Genomic DNA, 22617 nt, shown 5'->3' on the forward strand with positions numbered 1-22617 from the left:
AAGTAACAATATTGACAAAAGTGTGATAAAATTGGAACCGTTCTATGGGAAACAGAATGGCATCTTTTCAAACAATTAAAAACAGGATTATTCATACCTCTAATCCTAACCACTCAGGACAGGAGGCTGAAATCCAAGGATCACGGTTCATAGCCGGCCTGGGCAGAAAACTGGAAGTGGATCTGTGGTTTAAAGTGGTAGAACTCTAGCCTTGAGGAAAAGTTCAGGGACAGTGACTTGGCCCTGAGTTCAAGTCCCGTGACAAAAATTTTATAAAAAAGAAAAAAAGAGAGTTTTCATGTGATACAGTAACTCCATTTCTGGGCATATACTCTAAACATCTAAAACCACGGTCTGGAAGAGATCTTGTACACTCATATTCATTTCGTACAATACTGAAAACATGGAGGCAATCCAGTGGCCATCAACAAATGAATAGCTAAAGCAAATGAGGTTTATATACACAGTGGTATATTATTTCAACTTTTAAAAGAATTATGGGGCTGGGAAGGTGGCTCAGTGGTTGAGCGTTTTCCTTGCATGCATGAGGCTCTGGGTTCGATTCCTCAGCACCACATAAGAAAAAAGGAAAAAGCCAGAAGTGGCGCTGTGGCTCAAGTGGTAGAGTGCTAGCCTTGAGCTGAAGAGCTGAGGGACAGTGCCCAGGCCCAGAGTTCAGGCCCCACGACCTGACCTCCCCGCCAAAAAAGAATTATGTTGTGACATACACTGTATTATGGATGAATCTTTGGAACATTGCTAAGTGAAAAAAGCCAGTCATAAAAAGATCAACTATTACATGATTCCACTTATATCAGTAGTGACATAGAACAATCTAATTGATAGAGACCGGAAGCAAAATCATACTTGATGTATACCTTTTTTTTTAATTTAATTTTATTTTATTTGGGAACATACTATACAGAGGGGTTACAATAATATGGACAGGATAATGCATACATTTCTTACCAAGCATTGCAGCCTCCTCCTTTGTTTACCCTTCACATCCTTCCCAGTCTCCCCCCCCAGTCCCCCACCCAATCCTCCCTGCCTTCCCCCCCCCCCCCCCCCGCACCTACGTTGAAAAGCTCGTTTTGGACATGACAACTTGTACTCTCATTGTTGCAAGAGGTCCACATGTATCCTTAAATGACTTGTTTTTCCCCATCTCTTCCACAAGTTATACTGACATCAAATATAGTGAAAGCAGGGGTTATACTGTGGGGGAGGGACATACAAAGCAACAAAGAAGTAATCTTATAAATGCGTTAGAAACATATGCATGAAAGAAAAAAACATTAAAATACATATCTGAGGGTTCATTTTCCTAACATCACATTATCTGACCATTTCCGCTTGACTCATACATATACTAGATATCGCAAATAAGGGAAACCATGAGACCTATGTTTCTTTGGGCCTGGCTTACTTCACTTAATTTTTTCCAAGTTTTTCCATTTCCTCACAAATGGGGCAATGTCATTCTTTCTGATGGAGGCATAGAATTCCATTGTGTATATATACCACATTTTCTTGATCCATTCATCTACTGAGGGGCACCTGGGTTCGTTACATATCTTAGCTATGGTAAATAATACTGCAATAAACATAGTTGTGCTGGTGGCTTTAGTGTGGTCTTGGTTGTAAACATTTGGGTAAATGCCCAAAAGTGGGATTGCTGGGTCATACGGGAGCTCTATGTGAAGGCTTTTGAGGAACCTCCATACGGTTTACAAAGTGGTTGAACAAGTTTACATTCCCACCAACAATGCAGTAAGGTTCCCTTCTGTCCACATCCCCTCCACCATCTGTTGTTGTTAGAGTTCTGGATTTTTGCCATTCTAACTGGAGTGAGGTGGTATCTCAATGTTGCTTTGATTTGCATTTCTTTTATGGCTAGGGATGTTGAGCAATTCTTTTTGTGTCTACTGGCCATCCTTCTTTCTTCTTCAGAGAAGTTTCTCTTTAAGTCTTTCCCCCCCTTATTTATTGGGCAGTTGTTTCTTTGAGGATTTGTTGTTGATGGATTTAATTTTTTGAGTTCCAAATATATTTTAGATATGAGACCCTTGTCCGTTGTATGGCTAGTAACGAACTTCTCCCAATCCGTGGGCTTTCTATTGATCTTGCTAGCTATGTCATTTGCCATGCAGAAGCTCTGCAACTTCATGCAATCCCATTTGTCCAATCTTTCTTTGATTTTTTTGAGTTTCTGGGTCTCTATTCAGAACATTTTGGCCTGCGCCAAGGAGACCTAGGGTTTCTCCTATTCCATCCTGTAATGTTTTCAGAGTGTCTGCTTTGACTCCGAGGACTTTAATCCATTTGGAGTTGACTCTGGTACAGGGTGATATATAAGGATCTAACTTAATTTTCTACAAATAGTTAACCAATTTTGCCAGCACCATTTACTGAAGAGGCTGTTTTTCTTCCATTCTATTCTTTTAGCTCCCTTATCAAAGATTAGATGGTTATAGGTCTGTATTTTAATTTCTCGGTTTTCAATTTTATTCCATTGGTCCTGAGGTCTGTTCTTATGCCAATACCAAGCTGTTTTGATTACTATGGCTTTATAGTAGAGTTTGAAATTTGGTATTGATATTCCTCCAGCAGTGTTCTTTCTGTTGAGGAGCGTTTTTGCTATTCGGGTTTTTTATTGTTCCATATGAATTTTTGGATTGCCTCTTCTATTTCCTTGAAGAATGAGGTTGGAATTTTGATTGGTATCACGTTGAATTTGTAGACAGCCTTGGCAAGTATTGATATTTTCACGATATTAATCTTTCTAATCCAGGAGCATGGGAGGTTGTGCCATTTTTTAAGTTCTGTGTTGATTTCCTTTTTTAAGATTTTAAAGTTTTCATCACAGAGGTCCTTCACTTGTTTGGTTAAGTTAATTCCTAGGTATTTTATTTTTTGTGGGGCTATTAAAAATGGAGTTGCTTTCCTAATTTCAGCCACACTTTTCTCATTGTTGGCATACAGAAAAGCCATTGATTTTGGGGGATTAATATTATACCCTGCTACTTTGCCAAAGTTTGAATCAGCTTGAGTAATTTGGGAGTGGAGTCTATGGGATTCTTTAAATACAAGATCATGTCGTCTGCAAAGAGGGAGAGTTTTATTTCTTCTTTCCCTATTTGGATCCCCTTTATGTCTGCATCTTGTCTTATTGCTGTAGCTAGGCAATCTAATACTACATTGAAGAGAAGTGGAGAGAGTGGACATCCTTGTCTTGTTCCTGAGTTAAGAGGAAATGGATTTAGTTTTTCACCATTAAGTATAATGCTGGCTGAAGGTTTGTCATATACAGCCTTTATTGTATTGAGGAATGTTCCATGGATTCATAATTTTTCCAAAACCTTCATCATAAAGGGGTGTTGGATCTTGTCGAATGCTTTTTCTGCATCTATTGACATAACCATCTGGTTCTTATTCTTGCTCCTGTTGATGTGATGAATTATATTAATTGATTTGCGTATATTGAACCAGCTTTGCATCCCTGAAATGAAACCTGTATGATCTTGGTGAATGATTTTTTGGATGAATTGTTGAAGGTGTTTGGCCAAAATTTTGTTCAGAAGTTTTGCATCAATGTTCATCAAAGAAATGGGTCTGTAGTTCTCTTTCTTTGATGAGGCTGCCTGTTTGTGGCATGAGGTTTAGGATGGCTTCATAGAATGTGTTCCGTAGTGAACTTTCTCTTTCAATTTCATTGAAGAGTTGGAGGAGCATTGGTGTGAGCTCAGCTTTGAAGGCCTTATAAAATTCCTCTGTGAAACCATCTTATTCTGGACTTTCTTAGCTTTAAGGTCTCTTATTGCTGTTTCTATTTCAAAGATTGATATGGGCCTGTTTAGCTGGTTTAACTCATCTTGGTTTAGTTTTGGCATCTCAATATTTGCTAGGAAAAGGTCCATTTCTGTGAAGTTCTCAAGCTCATTAGCATAAAGCTTTGAGAAGTATTCCCTTATAATGTCCTGAATCTTGGTTGTTTCCTTGGTGATGTTTCCATTCTCATCTCTGCGTTTATTTGTTTGGGTGTGTTCTCTTCTTTTTCTGAAAAGATTTGCTAAGGGTCTGTGAATTTTGTTAATTTTTTCGAAGAACCAACTCTTTGTTTTGTTGATTCTTTCTATAGTTTTTTTGGATTCTAATTCATTTAATTCTGATTTAATTTTGATTATTTCTTTCCGTCTACTGGATTGGGGTTTATCTTGCTGCTCTTTTTCAAGCAGGTTTAGATGAGTCATTAAATTGTTGGTTTCAGATCTCTCCAATTTGTTGATGTAGGAGCTCAGAGCTATAAACTTGCATCTGAGTACTGCTTTTGCTGTGTCCCAGAGGAGCTGGTAATTTTTGTGTTCATATTGTTGAATAGCATGAACTATTGAATTTCCTTTCTAATCTCTTCCATGACCCACTCGTGATTCAGCAGTGTGTTGTTCAGCCTCCATGTGATACCGGACTTTCTTTGGTGGCTTTTGGTTTTGAGTTCTAACTTTATTCCCTTATGGTCAGAGAGAATGTAAGGTAGAACTTCAATGTTTCTGAATTTAGACAAGTTTGCTTTGTGGCCTAAAATGTGGTCTATTTTAGAAAATGTTCCATGTGCTGCTGAGAAAAACGTGTATTCTGATGCTCTTGGGTGAAATGTTCGGTAGATATCTGTTAAATATAGTTGATCTAGGAAGCTGTTTAGATCTGTAGTTTCTCTGTTGAGTTTTTGCCGAGTTGATCTATCTAGTGGGGAGAGTGGTGTGTTAAAATCCCCAACAATTAATGTCTTTGGATCTATGTGGGATTTGAAGGAAAGTAGTGTATCTTGGATAAATTTGGGTGCCCCATTGTTTGGCCAGTAGATATTTAGAATTGTGATATCCTCCTGAAAGAGAGATCCCTTAATTAGTATGTAGCGACCTTCTTTATCTCTTCTCACGAATTTTAATTTGAGGTCTATTTTATCTGTTATTAGCATTGCAACTCCCTCTTGTGTATGGGGGCCATTTATTGGTAGATTTTGTTCCAACCTTTAACATTGAAAATGTGTTTGTTTTTACGGGCAAGATGTGACTCCTGAAGGCAGCAGATAGAAGGGTCTTGTTTTTTAATCTAACTAGACAATCTATGTCGCTTAATTGGAGAGTTCAGTCTGTGAACGTTAAAAGAAAGGACTGAGAGGTATTTGGGTGTTCCTGCCATGTTATCCACCTTCTTGGGGGCTGCGAAAACTGGGTTCTTCCTATGGTTCTTGGAATTTCAGTTTGGGTGCGTTTCTTTGCCTTTATTGTGGTCTTGTTGGTTTTCTCTGTGTAGGACATCTTTAAGAATCTTTTGTAGGGCTGGTTTGGTGGAGATGTATTGTTTCAATTTTTCTTTGCTATGGAAGGTTTTTATTTGGCCTTCAGTTATGAAGGAGAGTTTAGCTGGGTACAGTATTCTTGGTTGATAGTTGTTTGTTTTTAGGGCATGGCATACATCATTCCAGGCTCTTCTTGCTTTGATTGTCTCTGCTGAGAAATCTGAGGTGATTCTAATTGGTTTCCCTTTATAAGTGATTAATCTTTTCTCCTTGACAGCTTTAAGGATCTTTTCGTTGGTCTGAGTTGATCCTGTGTGGATTATAATGTGACAGTGGGATGTCCTATTCTGGTCTGGTCTGTTTGGAGTTGTAAAAGCTTCTTGTGTCTGAATAGGCCTATCTTTTTGCATGTTTGGGAAGTTCTCTCCTAGGATCCTGTTAAACAAATTTCCTAGGCCATTAACTTCTCTTTCTAGGAGTTTCTCTATACCCATTATCCTTAGATTAGGCCTTCTGATGGTGTCTTCCAGGTGTTGGATAGATCTATCATATTTCTTGGACTTGTCTTGGATGGTTGTATGTTCTTTCTCTATAGTATCTAGACTGTCTTCAATCCCTGAGATTCGATCTTCTGCATGGTCTAACCTGCTGTCAAGATTTTCTACATTGTTTTTTATCTCTTTTCCTTCTAATTGGTCATCTTTGATGGCTTCAAATTCTTTGTTGAAGCTTTGTTTTAGATGTTTACTTCCTCAATTTGATGTTCAGTGTTTATTCTCAAATCATTTAGTTGATTGGTTATGCTTTCTTTGGACTCCCATTCTTTCTATTGGTTTCCATTCAGCATTCCCTTTGTGGTCTCCCTGACTTCCTTCAGCTCTTTGTTAATGGATTCCATGAATGCCTTTAGTGATCTTTGTGTATTCTCCTCCTGCTCTCTCAATTCCTGTATTACTCTTTGATTAGCTTCCTCCTGTTCCAGGGATTCATGTAATTCTCTTTGAGTGTTCTCAGCCTGTTTACGCCATTCCTACCTTTCTCTTTGAGTATTTTCATGTTGCTCACCCAAATCCTGTATCAGTTTTTGAGGAGCTTCCTCACGCTTATGATATTCCTGTATGAACTTTTGGATTGCCTCCTCTCTCTCCCTATCACGCTCATACAGAGTCCTTTGTATGCTTTCAATCTTTTCATTTATCTTGTTTGCCAGCAGTGTTTGTAGAGCTATTTGGGAATTCTCCTCTGGATTATTCATTAACTGTTCTGTCCACTGATTATCAAGATTGGGAATTGAGATTCCCGGATTTGCCATTTTTCTTGTGTTTTTCCGGCTTACTTTGCCTATTTGAGATGAAAATAGCACCAGTTTTGTGCTAGAACACTATCTTAAGGCAAGCATCAACCCAAGTCTGAATTTGCACAGTCAATAGTCTACAGATACAATCTAGTTCAACAGATACATCTATTCAACATCAAACAACTATACGTTAATGGGCTACAAACCGCAAAGAAGAATTTGGAGACCAGAAATTATTAGGGTTAGGGAGAGATGTGGGTAAAAAATTAGGAATAGATTGATGTGGGGAGACTCAGGTAGAGTTAATCAAGTTCTAATCTCAAAGCAGGAAATAGGTTGGGTAGGATGAACATAGAGAGGGAGAAAAAAAGAAGAAAGGGAACGGGAAAAGAAAAGAGACCAGAAAATATAGAAAGGTAAAAATTAATAAAATTATGTATATTTGATAACAATCTATTTAGATAAGAATGTGAATTTATTGATGAAGGGGAGGGATTTAAAGGAGATGTGAAAAACTTAAAAATAAAAATGCTTAAAATATTATAAAGGTATAAAGAGGTAGTACTGCTATTAAGGAATTTAAGTCCAAGAAGTTTTGACTTGAGTAATAAATTTGTGGATTAAGTGTGTACACAATGGGGGATAGGGTCTAATTGTCAACTACGGGTTTATCTGAGGATGTGCAGGACAATAATTAAGTCACATAAAGAAGAACAAAAAGGGGAAAAGGGGAAAAGGATAAGAAAGGAAGAAGTAAAAGATGAGAAGTTCAGTAGAGCTAAACAAAAAATAAAAAGATAATTAATAAAGAAAAAAAAAGAGAAAGAAAACCAAAAAAGTAAGAAAAACGCACACTCATGTATCCATAAAATAAAAATTATAACAAAATTGACAGACTCTTAGCAAATCTTATCAGAAAAAGAAGAGAACACACCCAAATTAATAAACTCAGAGATGAGAATGGAAACATCACCACGGAAACAACCAAGATTCAGAACATTATAAGGGAATACTTCTCAAAACTGTATGCTAATAAGTTTGAGAACTTGACAGAAATGGACCTCTTCCTAGCAAATATTGACATGCCAAAACTAAACCAAGATGAGTTAAACTATCTTAACAGGCACATATCAAGCATTGAAATAGAAAGAGCAATAAGAGACCTCCCAGCTAAGAAAAGTCCAGGACCAGATGGTTTTACAGCGGAATTTTACAAGGCCTTCAAAGCAGAGCTCACACCAATTCTCCTCCAACTCTTCAATGAAATTGAAAGAGAAAGCTCACTACCGAACACATTCTATGAAGCCATCATAACCCTCATCCCAAAACCAGGCAGGGACTCATCAAAGAAAGAGAACTATAGACCCATTTCTTTGATGAACATTGATGCAAAACTTCTCAACAAAATTTTGGCCAACCGACTTCAACAATTCATCCAAGAAATCATACACCACGATCAAACAGGATTCATTTCAGGGATGCAAAGCTGGTTCAATATACGCAAATCAATTAATATTATTCATCACATCAACAGGAGCAAGAATAAGAACCACATGGTTATCTCAATAGATGCAGAAAAAGCATTCGACAAGATCCAAGGTTTTGGAAAAATTAGGAATCCATGGAACATTCCTCAGTACAATAAAGGCTGTATATGACAAACCTACAGCCAGCATTATACTCAATGGTGAAAAACTAAAGCCATTTCCTCTTAACTCAGGAACAAGACAAGGATGCCCACTCTCTCCACTTCTCTTCAATCTAGTGTTAGAATGCCTAGCTACAGCAATAAGACAAGATGCAGACATAAAGGGGATCCAAATAGGGAAAGAAGAAATAAAACTCTCCCTCTTTGCAGATGACATGATCTTGTATTTAAAGAATCCCATAGACTCCACTCCCAAATTACTTAAGCTGATTCAAAACTTTGGCAAAGTAGCAGGTTATAAAATTAACCCCCAAAAATCCATGGCTTTTCTGTATGCCAACAATGAGAAAAGTGTGGCTGAAATTAGGAAAGCAACTCCATTTGTAATAGCCCCACAAAAAATAAAATTCCTAGGAATTAACTTAACTAAAGAAGTGAAGGACCTCTATGATGAAAACTTTAAAATCTTGAAAAAGGAAATCAACACAGAACTTAAAAAATGGCAAAACCTCCCATGCTCCTGGATTGGAAAGATAAACATTGTGAAAATGGCAATACTTCCCAAGGCTATCTACAAATTCAACGCAATACCTATCAAAATTCCACCCCCATTCTTCAAGGAAATACAAGAGGCAATCCAAAAATTCATATGGAACAATAAAAGACCCCGAATAGCAAAAACGCTCCTCAACGGAAAGAACACTGCTGGAGGAATATCAATACCAAATTTCAAACTCTACTATAAATCCGTAGTAATCAAAACAGCTTGGTATTGGCATAAGAACAGACCTCAGGACCAATGGAATAGAATTGAAAACCCAGAAATGAACCTACAGACCTATAGCCATCTAATCTTCGATAAGGGAGCTAAAACAATAGAATGGAAGATAGGCAGCCTCTTCAGTAAATGGTGCTGGCAAAACTGGTTAACTACATGTAGAAAACTAAAGCTAGATCCTTATATATCACCCTGCACCAGAATCAACTCCAAATGGATCAAAGACCTTGAACTCAAAGCAGACACTCTGAAAACATTACAGGATGGAATAGGAGAAACCCTGGGTCTCCTCGGCTCAGGCCGAAATTTTCTGAATAGAGACCCAGAAACACAACAAATCAAAGAAAGGTTGGACAAATGGGATTGTATAAGGTTGCAGAGCTTCTGTAGGGCAAATGACATAGCTAGCAAGATCAATAGAAAGCCCACGGATTGGTAGAAGATCTTTACTAGCCATACAACGGACAAGGGTCTCATATCTAAAATATACTTGGAACTCAAAAAATTAAACCACCCAACAACAAATCCTCAAAGAAACAACTGCCCAATAACTAAGTGGGCGAAAGACCTAAAGAGAAGCTTCTCTGAAGAAGAAAGAAGGATGGCCAATAGACACATGAAGAAATGTTCAAAATCCCTAGCCATAAAAGAAATGCAAATCAAAACAACATTGAGATATCACCTCACTCCAGTTAGAACAGCAAAAATCAAGAACTCTAACAACAACAGATGCTGGAGGGGATGTGGACAGAAAGGAACCTTACTTCATTGTTGGTGGGAATGTAAACTTGTTCAACCACTTTGGAAAGCAGTATGGAGGTTCCTCAAAAGACTCCATATAGAGCTCCCCAATGACCCAGCAATCCCACTTTTGGGCATTTACCCAAATGACCACAAACAAGGCCACACTAAAGCTACCAGCACAACTATGTTTATTGCAGCTTTATTTACCATAGCTAAGATATGGAACCAACCCAGATGCCCCTCAGTAGATGAATGGATCAAGAAGATGTGGTATATATACACAATGGAATTCTATGCCTCCATCAGAAAGAATGACATTTCCCCATTTGTTAGGAAATGGAAAGGCTTGGAAAAAATTATATTAAGTGAAGTAAGCCAGGCCCAAAGAAACATAGGTCCCATGGTTTCCCTTATTTGCAATATCTAGTATAGGTATGAGTCAAGCGGAAAAAGTCAGAGAATGTGATGTTAGGAAAACGAACCCTCAAATATGTATTTTAATGTTTTTGTTTCATTCATGCATGTGTTTCTAACGCATTTATAATATTATTTCTTTGTTGCTTTGTATGTCCCTCCCCCACAGTGTAACCCCCGCTTTCACTATATTTGATGTGAGTATAACATGTGGAGGAGACGGGGACAAACAAGTCGTTTAAGGATCCAGGTGGACCTGTTGCAACAATGAGAAGTACAAAATGTCATGTCAAAACCAGCTTTACAATGTCGGTGGGGGGGAGCGAGGGGGGGTATGATTGGGTGGGGGGGAGGGGGGAGGCTGGGAAGGGAGGTGAAGGGTAAACAAAGGAGGAGGCTGCAATGCTTGGTAAGAAATGTATGCATTTTCCTGCCCATGTAATTGTAACCCCTCTGTACAGTATGTTTTCAAATAAAATAAAATAAAATAAAATATAAAAAAAAAGTATATCATGCTGGGAAGGGAGGTGAAGGGTAAACAAAGGAGGAGGCTGCAATGCTTGGTAAGAAATGTATGCATTATCCTGCCCATGTAATTGTAACCCCTCTGTACAGTATGTTCTCAAATAAAATAAAATAAAATAAAATAACAAAAAAAAAAAAAAAAGTTTCTGGAAAACAATTTTTTTTCAAAAAAGGAAAACATTAAAGATTAAAAATGTTTTAGAAAAGAAAAAAAAACTTATATAATGTACCAAAAATAAAAAATAAAAAAAAAGATGAAGAAGTCGAGAAAAAAAAAAAAAACTTCTTTGATTTTTTTGGGAGGAGTGGGAAAAATCCTGTATCTCCCTTGTGTCCATAATCAGCCTCTTGTTGAAGTCTCTGGTCTGCTTGTGGTCCTGTGGCTTGGTTGGTTTCTTAAGTCAGTTTGTTCGAACAGGCAGGAAAATGCTCTCCTTTACCCAGGATTTGGCGATCCTTCTCCCAGGCTAGTTCATTGGAGGCAGATCTGCTTTGAGTATCACAAAAGCGGGAGATGCAGTGATGAGGCTAGGTTCTGGGTAGAGTTGAGGCCTTTCAACAGACAGTAGCTTTTCCAGGGCTAGTTTGTGAAAACCTCACAGAACCCAGCCTGGAGCCATTCTCAGAGTTTCTGTTTACTGAATTTCAATTGATTGTCGAGGCTGCTAGAGGGAGGGGCAGCCTCTGGCTCTGATTGCCCAGTGAAGAAAGCCACGCCTAGGGCTGGTGCCTGAGCTGGGTGAATTTTCCCTGGGTGGAGCTGAGTCTGTCAGGTCACGCCGCCGTTAAGTTCCTATGTCCTGCTAAATGACTCGTTTTATTCCAAGGCTTGAGTTGTCGGTATCCAAAATGGAGATCTCCAGTGCTGGGGGGGGAGGGGTGGCCTTCCTTCCTCTGCTCCCTGAGAAGGAGTAAGGACGTCAGGCTTCTACTCACGCCGAGTCTTGGTTCCAGGATCGTCTCTGTTCTATGAACTGCAGGATGAAGATGTCTGCTCCTTGTCGGTTCTTGCTGGTGTTGAGTAGAATCCGCTCGCCTGCTGAATCTGGTTCCTTTGTCCCAGACGCTCTGTAGCTCAGGAATGGCTCCTGTGCTCGCCCGCCACCGCCATATGTGCTGCCGCGGTAGCTGCTGGCCAGAGCTCAGAAATGTCTCCTTGCCTGGGTTTCCCTCTCCGGCCTAACTCTCTGTCCTTTGATGGCACACTTGGTGTAATTCTCTGGCTTAGGACTGTTCACTGGGACTCTAAAACTGCTTTCTATGTGAGAGCTTACTTAGACTCCAGCTTCTCCTCTGCCATCTTCCCGGAACCCTCCCCTCTTGATGTATACCTTGAAGCAGAGATTGGAGATTGGAAAATTGTTTTAATGAATAAAGAATTTGAATCTTGGAGGATGTAAAGTGTATGGACATTGAGATTGTACAATATTGTAAATCTACTTATTACTACTATGTTGTATTCTTAAAATGATTAATAAAACCTGGGAGAGAATTATGAAGGGGTTAAGCATAATCATGGTACATTGTATGCCTATGTGGATATATCAAAATGAAAAATCCACTTATTTAAGTAAGTAATGCTACTGAGTAGAAAAAAGACAATAAATTTTAAGTTAAGTGTGCAAGTTTAAGTCAGAGGGCTTTGCTTCTTCAAAACAGCAATTTAGACATCCAATTTCTCTGTGAACATAGTGTTGATGGGACATCACAATGTACAGTGCCCTGTGAGTAACAAGTGTTTATGTGCCACTCAGAGGGAGTTGAACCAATTCATCTGGGTAGTTATGGATAAAAGGTAATGGTTGGAACTGGCTCCAACATGGTGTGAATGAATGATGCAGCAAAAATACACACCCTTTTCCCATGAAGCTTTAGGTGCTAACACATGGCTTTTTCTGAATATGGTCTGGGGAGTGTCCCTCTACTTCCCATCCAATCAAAAGTGTTTTCTATGCTTGTGCTCTGAGATGGGGCATCCAATAAGGAAAAATTCCATACTCATGCTCTGAGATTAGGAAACCAATTATGAGACACTATGTCCCTCTTTTCGCTGGGGAGTCTGTTTCACTGCTCTGTTTTTGCTTTGAGGAAGAGACTGTTGCACTGCTCTCTTTTCGCTTTGAAGAAAAACTGCTTTAAAAACTGTTCTGCTCTCTAATTCTTTAAAGAAAACAAACCTGAGACATAGACAATACTGCTACTCTGAGGATGTTGTGCGGAGGGAAGCCTTGACCTTCAGCTTTGAGACTAGATTTAGATTTTGATTACTTAGGTGTTGTGGTTTCAGATTAATCTGAACCAGGCTAATGTCTGCATTTTCTCAATTCTTCTAACTAGAATCTCTAAAGTATTAGGAAAAAACCAAAACAAACAAACAAATAAAAAACAGCAAGAACCTGATATTAGGCTAGCAAAGGCTCCACAAATTCTCAGATTTCTTCTTTTTTCTTTTCTTTTTTCTAATAAATGAAAAGCTAATGCAGCAAACTAGCATGTTTAAGGTGTTAAATTCTGTAGAATATGTTTTCTTTTCTTCCTCTTATTCTGAGATAGAAATTGATCTATTCTAAAGCCAGAGGATATGTTTTCTTCACAAGGTAGATCAGGTTTGCTGAATTTTGCTTTCTTAAAAATTGCTTAACTCCTGTAAGAGGGAATTCAAGACTGCAAGGCAGGAGGGATTGAGTGTGAGATGTGGGAAATGTTCTCATACTCTGCATCTAGAGGGCTAGAAAATTATGATGATCTGCTCATTGCCTCAAGCAATTTAGAAAGTGGCTTGCATTTTCTAAAACTTAAATCCAAACTTTCACCTTCTCCTTCCCACCAAGAATTCCCCCTCAGGTTTCTTCTTACCATAATGTCTTGGCAGCTTAGAACTGCTTTGCCTCAGAAATGTGGCATCAGAAGTGTGCCCTGTGGTCAGCCAAGCAGCTGGTATGTGATTGATTCATCTATGGCTCTGAAAATGCTGCAGCTCAATCTGTGCTCTGTGCTCAGCGTTCAGTAAGTGTGCTTAAGTCCATAGCTACGTGCTTCCAGAGAGCAGACTTTCCTCTTTCTATTAGCTGTAGAAGCACAAGTACAAGACAGGTTCTTTATAACAAAACAGCCACACATAGCTGTTGGTTTCATAACAGCTTTCTGAGGCGAGTTTGCCTAAGGGAACCAAGGCAATATGCAAATAAGATTGTTTTCACCTGGAAGCTCATAAGCCTCCATTCCAAAAAGGGAGCTGCTTATAATGAATTATGTCTTTAAATGGACTGTGTGGGAGTTAGAATAATCTTTTTCTCTGAAAATGATGGATTTAGGGAAAGCATTGACTAAGCATAATCATCTTCCAAAAAGCTATATAACTAAAGTATATCCTGTTACTAAAATCGTTCTAGGGACTTTAGGAATAGCTTAACTCATAAAGCACAAGCTGAGTAAGAATTCTCTAACAATTTCTGGCCTGGTTGTCCTGGTTTAGTGGATTGCTCTGAAACTGTTAACCCCTTTCAAAATAACCAGCTGTGCTTCAAAAGAGCCAATAGAGCAAGATTGTGAACAAAACTTGTAATCAATACCAGAAGTAGTAACTCATTAGGAATATAACCTGGGCAGACTTCCTACTCAGAGTGGTTGCTTCCTGCCAATAACATGCCCTTTAACAGAACTAAACTTTGCCATGCTAAGTTCCTTTCAACTTGGTGGTCTTTCTTGGGACATTGGGTTACAGTAGGGAAGTATTCCCAACAATGTGGGGACTAGTCCAGGATCCATGTTATGCAAGGGGGATGTAGGGAGACCCTCAGGAGGAGACACATCCTTACTTGTTGAGATAGCTCAAGGTTGGGTTAAACACCATCCATTGTGGTAAAGGATGGAAAGTGTATCCGCAATTTCAGGAAAGGGCCCAAGGAAGCACCTCAATAAAAAGTAATCTCATGCATCAGCCATGAGAGGAAAAATTGGACTAGAGCATACCACCTGGTTGGTTGGGAATTTTTATGGGCTGAGTGTTTCTTAGGCACAAACAGAACTTGAGTCTCAATGTGTGTTTTCATTCTCTGGCCCAAGAATAAAAATGTGGGAGCTGGAGGAATCTATTGTTGAGAAATCTCCAGCAACGGAAAGTTAAATATGAGAAGGGTGCACAAGAAATTTACAATAGGGAGGATTAAGTGCACCAAAAACTGAAATCACAAGAGACCTGCTAAAATGTGGAATAAGAATTCTAGGCCTAAGGAACCCAAGAAAAATGATCTAAGGACCTGCTTCTGATAATCCATTGGGAGAATGTTGACCAAATTCTTAGAACACTATTAAATAATGGATGATTTTCATTATGGAGCTCCATAATGTGCACTTGTCCAAACAAAAACTTGTTATGAATATGTGCTTGCATGTGTGTGTTTTAAATCTTATATCCTGAAAGGGGAATTCAAAAAAGTCCTACTCACTAAACTCCCTCAGATGCCCACTTTGCCTCTGAAGCCTGGATTGATCCTCTAGCTGATCCAAGGATGTTTGACATTGAACCTTATTTTCAGAAGCAGACTCTCTGAGTAGACTTAAAATTCAAGTCAAAAGCCAAGTGCCAGTGGCTTGCACCTGCAATAGTAGCTACTCAGGATCTGAGAATTAGAGTTCAAAGCCAGCCCGGGCAGGAAAGTCCTTGAGACTCTTATCTCTAATTAACTACCAGCAACTGGAAGTGGTGCTGTGGCTCAAGTAGTACGGCTTTGCCTTGAACTCTGGGCCTGGGTGCTGTCCCTGAGCCCTTCAGCTCAAGTCTTATGATGACGAAAATAAAGCTTGGGTGAAATGGGTTAAATATTCTGCCCACCATTACTGTTAAGATTCTGTGGCACAGAAACCAGTAAAACAAGTGGTCCATTTCCTACTATGATGAACCTCAGATCCCCAAGGGCATAGAGTGCATGATCTGTCAGTCAAACACGGCCTGGGGAAACTTGTAATACCCTGCTGTTGCTGTTCACAAGAGTATGGATCTAAGACAAAAACCCTATATTCCCAAGCCAATTATACCCCTTGCTTCTCTAGGTATGGGGAGGGATAATTGGCATTTCTGAGAAACTTATCAAGATGCAGTGAAATCCAAACCTTGAAGAGATGAGCAGTAATCACTAAATATAGCCAGGGGAAATGTCTAAAGGTATTGTGGAGGACCATTGTTGTAGACCTTCCTGGCCAGCTAGAGTAGAACCTGTACTTTGGTTCAATTGGCCATCCCTTTCACCCTAGCATTTCATCCACCTGTCCATTCTCAAACATTTTATACTAGTTAGGAGAGACCCCTTCCCTAGAGGGTCATTCGTATTTCCTAATTACTTAGGTGCTTTTCAGGATCCCCCCCGCCTAAGTTTCCAAAAAGTTCAAAGCCTGAAACCAGACAACACCTTATGAATCAGTTTTATTTTTATGATTAGTATAAATACAATATTTGGGGGGTTGGGAATATGGCTTTGTGGTAAATTGTTTGTCCAGCATGCATGAAGCCCTGGGTTTTATTCCTCGGAACTACATAAAGAGAAAAGGCTGGAAGTGGCACTGTGGTTCAACTGGTAGAGTGCTAGCCTTGAGCAAAAGAAGCTCAGGTAGCAACAGGACTGGCAAAAATAAAATATGGAGTAGAATAAAATCAAAAAAGATTTGTTAATTATACTAAAAAAAATTTAACCCATAAACTAAATGCTCTAGTAGGATGGCATGAGAAAATTAGCTCTAGAAACATTACCTGACAAGGGAAGATCTTCTGTGGTGATTGGAGACCAAAGCTGCACAAAGACCTTTTTTTGGAGGGGGGGAGGTCCGGTCATGGGGCCTAAACTCTGGGCCTGGGCACTGGCCCTCAGCTCTTCAGCTCAAGGCTAGCACTCTACCACTTGAGCCACAGTGCCACTTCCGGCTTTTTCTTTTTTGCTTATGTGGTGCTGAGGAATTGAACCCATGGCCTCAGGCATGCAAGGCAAGCACTCTACCACTGAACCACCTTCCCAGACCCTGCACAAAGACTTCAGAAGGTTTGAACATTGGCAAGTGAGTTAACTAAAAACTCAGATGAAGAGCTGGGAAGGTGGTTTAGTGGTACAGTGCTTGCTTTGCATGCATGAACCCCTGGGTTCGATACCTCAGCAACATGTAAGCAGAAAAGGCACTGTGGCTCAAGTGATAGAGAGCTATCCTCCAGCTGAAGAGTTGAGGGACAGTGTCCAGGCCCAGATTTCAGGCCTCACAATTGACAAATCCAAGAACAAAGAAAAGAAAAAGAAAAAAATATGGGCACTGGTGGCTGACGCCTGTAATCCTAGCTACTCTGAAGGCTAAGATCTGAGGATGGTCATTCAAAGCTAAGCAAGGCAGGTAAATTCTGTGATACTCTTATCACCAATAAACCACTGAGACAACTGTAAGTGGTGTTGTGGCTCAAGAGGTAGAGGACTAGCCTTGAGCTGAAGAGCTGAGGGACAGCACCCAGGCAAAGAGTTCAGTTCCAAACCGACCAAAAAAAAAAAAAAAAGGCAAGTTACACCTAAAGGGTTTCCTACCAAGAAGGAGGAAGGGTTTCCTACCAAGAGGGCAGGAGTTTTGGGGGTTTCTATCTAACAAGAATGCAAGTTTCCCTTCTAGTATGCAGGGGCATTGCCTTCTAGTAAGGAGGGTGTTACTGATAAAATTGGTCAAAACATGATTCAGTTTCATAATGTCCAGATAAATGTCTAATGTTTGACTTGAGAAAACATCCTGCTTGGGGAACTCCAAACACTCTTAATGCCCTTAAAGTGATCATGCTTAATTCCAGGGCCTCAATGGACCCTCTAGTTAATCTTATGATATGATTGCAAATTCAATCTTGGAGCAGACACTCTGTGTATGTCTTCCAATTTTGAGTCTACCCAGATTCAAATTGAGACAATAGTGAGGTAAATACTGTGGTGATTCTCTCCACATACTAAGTACTGCTATGACTGTGTGGCAGGGAGGCCACACAAGAGGTCCTATTTGTGCTGTCATGGAGCTCAGACCCCATGTACATAAAATTCATGATAGGTCAGCAAAATGTGATCCGAGACAACTTGGATCACCTTGTTGCTCTTCTCAGAAGCAAGAGTCTATTCTAAAAACTCCTAAAATTGATCAGGTCCATTCTTTCCAGGTCAACTACCTGGGGAAAATTGGACATTTCTGGGAAACTTACCTGGATGTAGTGAATGCCAACCCTTTGAGATGAGCAGTAAGTACAAATCATAGCCAGGGGAAAAGTCTGGTGGTATTCCAGGAGACCACCATTGGAGATGTTACTGGCCAACTGGAGTGGAATCTGTGCTTTGGTTCCATTGGCCAATCCACACCTGACCATTCTCAAACACTTTAAATTAAGTAGGGAGAGACTTCTTAGTTAGCGGGACATTCAAACTTCATATTTCCAAATACAAACGACATATTTACAAATTTCATATTTACTTAGGAGACCCTGAAAATTTCCCAAAGAGGTTAAAGCTAGAAACCAGAAAAAGCAACTTAAATTAGTTTTATTGTGTTGATCTCCACAATCTATGATCTCCATAATCGAATTATTCCAATATGTGCTTTTATTTACCAGCAGGATTTGTTTATTGGAAATGCCACCATGTAAAAATAACTAGGAGCCACTGGTAGGATTGAATGGGAAAAATTTGGTCTAAATATAATACTTGACCAGATAAGATGGTGATAAGGGAAATGAACCCCAACATAGGGGCACAAGTGTTTTTTTTTTCATTTCTTGCTATGGTTTCTAACATATTTATAATCTTCCATGTGATTTATGTTTCTTTGTATTCTGTCCCCCCCAAAAATGGCATAATCCCTGTTTCCAATGTTTTTAATGTTGGTGCCCTCCATCTTGTATATACACTTCTCTAGTTTGGGGAGGGAAAGGGAAAAAACAGAATACTTAAATGGGAATACAGGTTGACCCACTGTAACAATGAGATGCACAAGACACTGTTGAAAAATAGACTTTAGAATTTAGACGGGGTTCAGGGTAGTTTTGGAGCTAGGAGGTTAGGGATGGTAGGGGACATATAAAGGAGGAGGTAACAATGCTTGATAGGAAATGTATACTTTACCTTTCTCATGTAACTAACCCCTCTGTACAGTACTTTTACAATAAATATATAAAAATAAAAGAATAAATATACTTCAAAGGTAATCTGTGTGGTGGTTGTAGGCCAATGATACAGAAAGACTTACAAGGATTGAATACTGGAAACAAATTACCTAAAAACTGAGATGATAGTGAGTATAATCCTAAATGCTCAGGTGGCTGAATCCTGAGGATCAGTGTTTGAAGCCAACCCAGACAGGAAAGATGAGACTTTTATTTCCAATGAAGGTGCAAAAAAAGATACTACTGGAGTTGTGGCTAAAGTGGTAGCCTTGAGTAAAACTGCTATGGGACATGCCCAGAGCATGAGATCAAACCCAAGACCAGCCCCCAGTCACTTATAAAAAAGGTTGTGTGTCTGTGTGTGGTGGCAGAACCCTTTACTAGTTTGATGACAGAGCAAGCATTTTAACAATGATTCATGGTGTCAATATTTACCTCTTTAGTAATTGTTTTCATAGAAATGTGTGCATGGGTGCTTTATCTCTTCTATAACAGGTTTTGTTCAGTGACTGACTGAAAAACTGCCTTAATCAAACCCTTTTTTAAATCAAAATATCTTATTGGATACTGCTGAATAGGAAAGTCAATGATTATTGTTTGGAAGAAAAGAAAGCAAAATCAGATGGGAGAATGGTAGAAGTTAAATCTTGAAGTGCTTGACTGATATAAGCACTGCCCTTGTAAAGGTAGTCAAAACCTTACCAATGCTATTTTAGAGAAGTGCTAGGGGCTAGAGGCATGGCACTAGTAGTAGAACACCAGCTGGGTAAAAGTTGGTTATTTTTCATATGGCCAGGTGTTCGGATTTGGTTGATTATTAAAGCTTTTGACTAGTTTGAAAGGGGTCAAAAGTTTGAGCCATCATGAAAGATGATCCCAAAGCTCAAATTCATGGGAGCCAGTGGTGGGCTGCCTATCCACTGTGCTTATTCAACTTGGACATGCGACAGGATGACTTCTGTAGGAGTAAACTTTGCCTTGCTGAGATGGTGTTTGTAGGATACCTTAATTGCTCCCGGTATTTCCAACACAGATCTTCTTTGCCATTCATGAGGGATCCTAGGAGCCCCTCATAGGAGACACATCCAGACGCCCTGTTGAGCCAACCTCCTGGATGGTCTAAACATGCCATCCTTGGTAGCTGATAATGGAACTAGGTATAAAGTTAATCTGCAACATTAGTAAGAGCCACAAACAGGCACCCTCAGAAGCAAGCAACCTCAGGCATTGGCCTTGGTAGAAAAAAATGAAACTATGTATCCTGCTTTGGTACTTGTGTCTTTGTAGGGATGGTGTATGAGAGAAGTGTCTTAGATTCAGGCTCTTAAATTCTTTCTATCTAAGAGTCTTGATCTGCAAATTCATTTGTACAGCTAGGAAGAGTGAAAAGTTGGAGATGGAGTCATCTCTGAGAAAAATCTCTAGTAATGGAGTGGAGAAAAAAGGGAGGAACAAGAAACAATCTGAAGGGTAAAAGAATTCTAAACCTAGGAAGCCCAAGAAAATTGGAGCTAAAAAGCCTCCCTCAGACATTCTTAATATTGTCTTCTTTTAGGGAGAATGTGGGGAAAGATATGAAAATATGTGTTAAGACTGATTTTTATTTTTGAGCTTAATTTTAATGTTCACTTGGTAAACTAAATCCTCTATGTCCCTGTCTCTGTGTAAATACCCATCAACATGAAATATAATGTGATTTTGTTAAAAAATAAAAATGACTCAGAAGAAATTATAAATGAAAAACAATCTTCACAGGGATGGGAATGTGGCTCAGTGGTAGGGCGCTTGCCTTGCATGCATGAGGCCCTGGGTTCGATTCCTCAGCACCACATAAGCAGAAAAAAAAGCCCGAAGAGGCACTGTGGATCAAGTGTAGAGCATTAAACTTGAGCTGAAGAGCTGAGGGAGAGCGCCCAGGCCCAGAGTTCAGGCACACGACCTGACCCCCCCACCCAAAAAAAAAAAAAAACAATCTTCACAGAAGCAAACTCTCGAGTTATTTCATGACTTTGACAAGGATAAAGTGGGTGAAGTTAGTATAAATTTAAAAGTATAACAATGCACAAAAACATAAAAAGATACTCATATATTTCATTATATAACACAAAGCAGAAAGCAAATGTTGTTTAGATGATTTTTTAAAACCCAGTCTCTCAGGTACTGGGAAGGTGGTTCAATGGTAGAGTGCCTGCCTTGCATGCATGAGGCCTTGGGTTTGATTTCTCAGCATCACATAAGCAGAAAAAGATGGAAGTGGTGCTGTGGCTCAAGTGGTATCACTAGCCTTGAGCTGAGGGACAGCACCTAAGCCCCAGACATTAAGCGCCATGACCAACAAAATAAAAATAAAAAACAAAACAAAACACAGTCTCTCACTTTTGTGGCCTCAACTCTGTAAGAACTCTTCTTCAGTCTAGGGCTAAAATTTAGGTGTGGACATTTATCAACACTCCTGAACTAGACTCTACTTGATCATTTTTTAAATACATATTTTGTTCTTAATTTTCCTCTTTATAAATTCACATGCACCTATAAAAAATGGTGTGGCTATCCCAGTAACCTTCTCAAAGTACCTCCTAATGACAACTTACAAAAAGTTCTATTATATTACAACAAGGAAAAAATACTACAAATAAAGAAAACCAATAATTTAATATTAATGATTAATAAAATAATAAACAAACAATTACCAGTGTTTTCAGTATGTGAAGTGTACTACAAATTAGATTTTATTATTGTCATATTTCTTTACATTTAACACTGGCTAAGATTATGATGTTCAACAAGAATTTTATAGGCTATGAGTAGTGTTTAAATCACCCACTAAGATTACCATTTATAGTTCATCTATATGGCTTGTAATATCATTTGTTCCTCACTAATATATAAAGTAAGGAAGGCCTACTGTTTTAACAGAAACTGTGTAGTTAACATAGTCAACTCTTTATTCTGCTCCTTTACATAAAGACTTTGCAACTTCTCATTAGTAAAGTTTCTATAAACACTGAAATGTACATACTTAGTAGTATTTATCTGCTACCATAAATCTTAAATACTTTATAGAAAAGTATTATGACCTGCCAAACAGCCCCAGTTTTGGCATATATAAGCAAATTCCCAAAATTAAATATATTTAAAACATTAAAACTTTTAACAAACCTTAACACTTGCTGCAGTGTTCATTATGACAGGTCCCTTGTATAGAATAATTGAATTCCTCCTCCTACACATCTCTTGAACAACAAATAACTGGAATTATTTTGTTTTTGACATGTCAATCTTGACTTTATTCTTAAATGTGTACTTATGTAAGAAGTACATGGTTCTAAAATTTCACAATTCTTTTAAACTTAGTTTTTGTTGAATTGTCTAGTTTAAGAAAATCATTTACAATTTATATTTAAAAAAGAGTTCTGTGCTCAATTCAGCATCACATACACTAACATTGGAATGGTACAGAGAAGATTAACATGGCCCCTGCACAAGGATAACAGGCAAATTCCTGAAGCATTCCATCACCCAATTTGTTAGGAAATGGAAAGATGAGGAAAAAAAATTATTAAGTGAAGTAAGCCAAGTCCAAAGAAACATAGGTCCCATGGTTTCTTTAAATTTCAATAACTAATATATGTCTGGGATAAGCAGAAAGTGTCAAAAGTTATGTGTATATGACCAGATAAGGTTATGTTAACGGAAATGAACCCTAAGTTAGGGACACAAGTGTTTTTTTCTTGCTATTTTTTCTCAT

General features: G+C 38.9%; 1 pseudogene; it reads left to right on the forward strand.

Moving 5' to 3' along the window:
- The first annotated feature begins 22284 nt into the window (after window positions 1-22284).
- On the forward strand, window positions 22285-22397 carry LOC122126662 (annotated as a pseudogene).
- The last annotated feature ends 220 nt before the right edge of the window (window positions 22398-22617 follow it).

This window comes from Dipodomys spectabilis, unplaced genomic scaffold (assembly GCF_019054845.1).
Source record: "Dipodomys spectabilis isolate Male_0828 unplaced genomic scaffold, ASM1905484v1 ptg000287l, whole genome shotgun sequence".
NCBI lineage: Eukaryota > Metazoa > Chordata > Mammalia > Rodentia > Heteromyidae > Dipodomys > Dipodomys spectabilis.